Source organism: Parasteatoda tepidariorum, chromosome 10 (genome assembly GCF_043381705.1).
Source record: "Parasteatoda tepidariorum isolate YZ-2023 chromosome 10, CAS_Ptep_4.0, whole genome shotgun sequence".
Classification (NCBI taxonomy): Eukaryota; Metazoa; Arthropoda; class Arachnida; order Araneae; family Theridiidae; genus Parasteatoda; species Parasteatoda tepidariorum.
The window spans coordinates 46,698,567-46,703,213 of NC_092213.1; the positions used below are offsets into that span (position 1 = coordinate 46,698,567).

Consider the following 4,647-nt stretch of genomic DNA (forward strand, 5'->3'; position numbering starts at 1 on the left):
GCCATTTTCCCAAACATCGTGTTTCCTACTTGCAGGTTCAGAAACTTTTATAAATCTAATTACAATACAATACATTTATGTAAAAAATTTGACACTATGTACAGTATTGTAGTGCATGAATTACGTTCCATATAATAATGTCGGATAAAAAAAATTCTAATGAAGCTAGGATACAGTTTATTCTAAATCGATTAATTTATTTTTCTAATAAATTAAATGTTTAAAACTGTAGAATGAAAATCAACACTCGTTTATTGCATTCATCAGTTTATTTTACAATAAAAGTGAGTTTCAAATTGATCATTAATGTTCAATTTAACTTTAAAAAAAATTTAATTCTAATTATACACAGTATTACAAATTTATAAAAAAAATTCATATTTTTACGTATTAAAAAATAAAATAACTGGTAATGTTTGAAAAATACTTACAAATATAATTTTAGTATGTTTGTCTTAAAAAAAAATTTATATTTTTGTAAACTGAAAAAAAAAAAAAGATTATTAAGGATCAAAGTTTTAAAATTTGTTTCTCGATAACAAAATTTTAAAACCGAAATTATCAAATAGAAACACCTTCTCAATTTTAAATAGCTTTATTCGCTTTTAAACATATTTCTTAATATTATTGTGTTACAATTTGAAAAGTTTCTTAAGAAAAACATACGCAAGAAATTACAAATATTAAAAACGTGTGAAAATATTCTATATTTAATTCTTAACTTGTATTTTATTTTTCAATATGTTTTTTTATAATACACTATTTTCCAAAATGGTGCGAGCAGTCGTGGCCGAGTGGTTAAGGCGATGGACTTGAAATCCATTGGGGTTTCCCCGCGCAGGTTCGAATCCTGCCGGCTGCGGAAAGTATTCTTTTTATTAAGAAGTTAATGCTTGATGCATGCATTTCGATAGAGAATTAATTAAGGAATATAGTGAGGCAAATATTAATTCCTATTAAAATTTTTTCTTTCTTTTTTTACGGATAAAACATAAGTTTTTATTATAAAATCTTTTATCAATTTTCGAATTCAGTTAAATCAATTTATTTACTGTGCGTTTCATTCAATCTGTTTTTATTTTATTTTTTTAATCCATTTTTGTACAAATGTTAAAACAGTCAAAAAATTTATTTTATTCATTTAGATTAAGATCTCCTTTATTTATATCAATAAGTTAATATATCAGTCATCATTTATTTACGTTAATTTATTTACGTTAATATCTTTATTTATATTTAAATATCCATGAATTAGATATTTTTAATGTGCTTTAAACAAAATTTTATATTCAGAACACTATAATGATGATTTTGAGCTATAGTATGAGGCCTAGTTTCAGATTAAATATGTATGAAGTGTGAAGTAAACATATATAAAAAAATGATTGTTACTTATTTATTTTAAAATTCATTTTCCTCTGACATTAATTCTTTTCAAATTAATAAAAAATTAGGTGAATTAACTGATTAACTTTATTTTTTGAGAATAACAATTATATTGCGAATTGCATAAAAATGTGTTTTTAATATAAATTTTGTTCCAAAATAAAAGCCAAAACAGAATGTCTAAAAACAGTAATGTGCGGAAAGTATTAGATTAGAAAAATGTCTGTCCACCCGTTCTCGAAATAGACTAAATCTGAGAAACTTTATTAAGTAAATTTTTCATTATTAACTAAAAACAAACTTTTTTTAATGTATTACTAAAAAAGTCAATAAAATAATAAAAATTAAATAATTTTAAAAAATGAAAGTGATAATATTGAACTGTTAAAAGTTAAGAAACTTAAAGTACGTAAACCTTGGTAAGAAGTTTGTTAAAATGTAATTTAAAAAATTCGATATTTTTTTTTTTTAGCTTTAGAAATTTTGTCGTGAAGTTTTTATTTTGTTAATTTTTTTTTTAACAAGCTAAGCAAATGTTTCTCTTCTAATAACGATCAATTAGAGTTTATTTTCAAAATTAGAACAACATCCTTCAAAAGTTCATGCTACTTTTCTTATTTAATTTAATAATAATGAAAACTTTTGAAATATAATGTAATTAAACAACGTATTTTTACATCGATGTCCAAAGCTTAGAGAAATTGGTCGAACAGTTTTTGAGAAAAATTTTTTTTTTAACTAAGTTTATTATTTTTTCAATAATTAGCCCAATCATGATTTAAAAAAAAAATATTTATTAGTCTGTAATCTGATTTTATTATTGTTATTATTTTCATAAGATTACAAAATATGAAAATAGAAGCGGAAATAGAGTTAGAAGAGTAAATGCCGCATTCTTTTACGCCGCATTATTACTGCAGTACTGAATCACGGTTGATTTGTTAGTTACCTTGGATTGGCCCGAAAATGGATGTGCGTAATGTAATAAGAATGGATAATTTAAAGTTTATAATTAATAACGCTGATATTTAATTATACCATTTCAATGATTTTAGAAAATTATAAGAAAAGAGAGAGAGAGAGCGTTTTTAGTAAATTTATTAATAATAACATACAATTAACTCAATGATTTTGTACAGAATTTAATTACATTAGTTGGGTATCCATTTTTTTTATTTTTTTTAAACAAATTTAGAAAGAGTTTGTCTAGTTGTTTTTTGGATGAACAATTATTACTACACATTCATTTACTTCTATTCATTTGATTAAAAATGATATTTAAATAAATGTTTCTAGAAACATTGAGAATTCCAAGTAATTAGTTCATTTTTATTAAAATTAAAATCATGTGTCTTTTATCGTATAACTCAATAAAGCAGATATCTTCTTTTTTTTTAATACCCAAGTTCAAAAAGTTAAAATAAATATTATCCCCCTATTTACGTTTATAATTCTATCTACGTTTGCAAATCTATTTAAGCTTCTATTTTCATATTTTGTAATCTGACAATCTTATTAAGAAAATATTTTAAATCATTCTTATAAGATTCCGGTATGTATAAGTTCATTTCATTTCGCTACTCGATTTATAGATTTCGTTTTATGTTTTTGATCTGTATTTTCCGTTTTTTGCTTAATATGTTTTATTTTATTTATATATTTACTTATGTGTTCTATTTCCGTTTCAATTTTTTGAGTGCTCCTCACACCATTGTATTGATATATTTTGCTTTGGCTATATTGATATAATATTAGAAAGCACTCCTTTTTGCGGATATAATCGTATGAGCTGATGAAAAGATTATATCTTTTCATTATTTTATTTTCCGGTTTTTTAATTTTTTTAAAAACATTTTATTTTAATATTTTTTAAAAATATTTTATTTTAATATTTTTCAAAAATATTTTATTTTGATAATTTTTGTTCTTTTCTTTTCATTATTCTTTATTATTTTCTATGTTTTCACTATATTTTTAACTATATTGTGTCTATACCAATTTTAATTAATTATTGCTTCTATATTTTTCACTATATTGTGTCTAAAGAGAAATAATCGCAAAAATCGACTTTTGGGCTTTAAGGTATTTACGACATTTTATTTGAACACTTTCAATTCGGAATCTCAACTCTGAGCGGAATCTGTCGAGTAATTCTTGAGAAATAGCATTTGAAGTAAAAATTAATATTTTCAGTAAAAAATCTGGAATTTTCACTCCCTTGTCGTGCCTTGTTATTGCGGTGATCGCATTAACTGATTTTCACATCAGTTATTTTTGCAGAATTATACAAATTAAGTTGATTATTTTATGTCCGTACCTTTATTGTGCCTACGGAAGAATTCCGGAGAAAATCAAAAAATATCATGAAGATAATTAAGCCAAAAAACGCAAATAAGAACATGACTATGCAAGCTAAAGAAGGAATATCCATCAAGTCTGACATGATTGGCGAAGTTCAAGGATGGCCTTTGGCTCTACTTTTCTCAGAATATCTGTAGTCTTCCGTGGTTTATTCACAAAATGAGGGCTGGTTGATGAAGAGAAAAAACACCTGGAGGGCAAAGCACTTTCTACTGTCACGTGAATTTTAAACAGATTGAAAATAATACTTAAATTATGCAAAATACATTTATGTCATCGCTAATCGATAACAGATCAAAGTAGCAATATCTTAATTACATATAGAAGAAAAAAGATTGTGCATCAAACAAGAAAGTTAAATTTATCTGGTTGTTATATTTATAATTTGTTGCAAATAATAATTATCCTGATAGTTGTAATTATGCAAATTTTTATTATCTGATTTCAGAAACGCTGACGCTTGAGGAATAATTTTATTTTAAGACAACGCCTCAGTTATTATACTATTTAAAAAGATACGTTGTTGATATTTATTTGGTAAAATATCTTGTGTCTTTAACAAATTACACCGGGGAGCAAATTTTTTTTTTGCATTTATGCAAATACTCGATCTTGCCTAATTCGGATGCGGTGATTTAAAATATAAAATTGGTTTTGCTCCTAAAGCTACAGAATTTTTTTTTCTTAGAATAACATATTTAGTCTTTTTTACCGAAATGTACAAGCTTAAAAACGTTATATATTTCAGGAGGTCGCGTAAATATTTCAACAAACTTCTATGGGAGTTAGGGCACATCATCAAGATTAATTCTGTACGGTATTCCATACTAGGAAATGTCGTCGTACGCGACTTGGAGCACTTCCCCTATTATGACCTGCTCATAAGTGCACGAAGAAACA

At 24.9% G+C, this 4,647-nt stretch overlaps 1 non-coding gene across 1 annotated transcript; it reads left to right on the top strand.

The window, feature by feature from the left end:
* The first annotated feature begins 780 nt into the window (after window positions 1-780).
* Window positions 781-862, top strand: TRNAS-UGA (transfer RNA serine (anticodon UGA)). Its single transcript has one exon. It is a non-coding gene; the product is annotated as a tRNA-Ser (tRNA).
* Window positions 863-4,647: the final 3,785 nt, after the last annotated feature.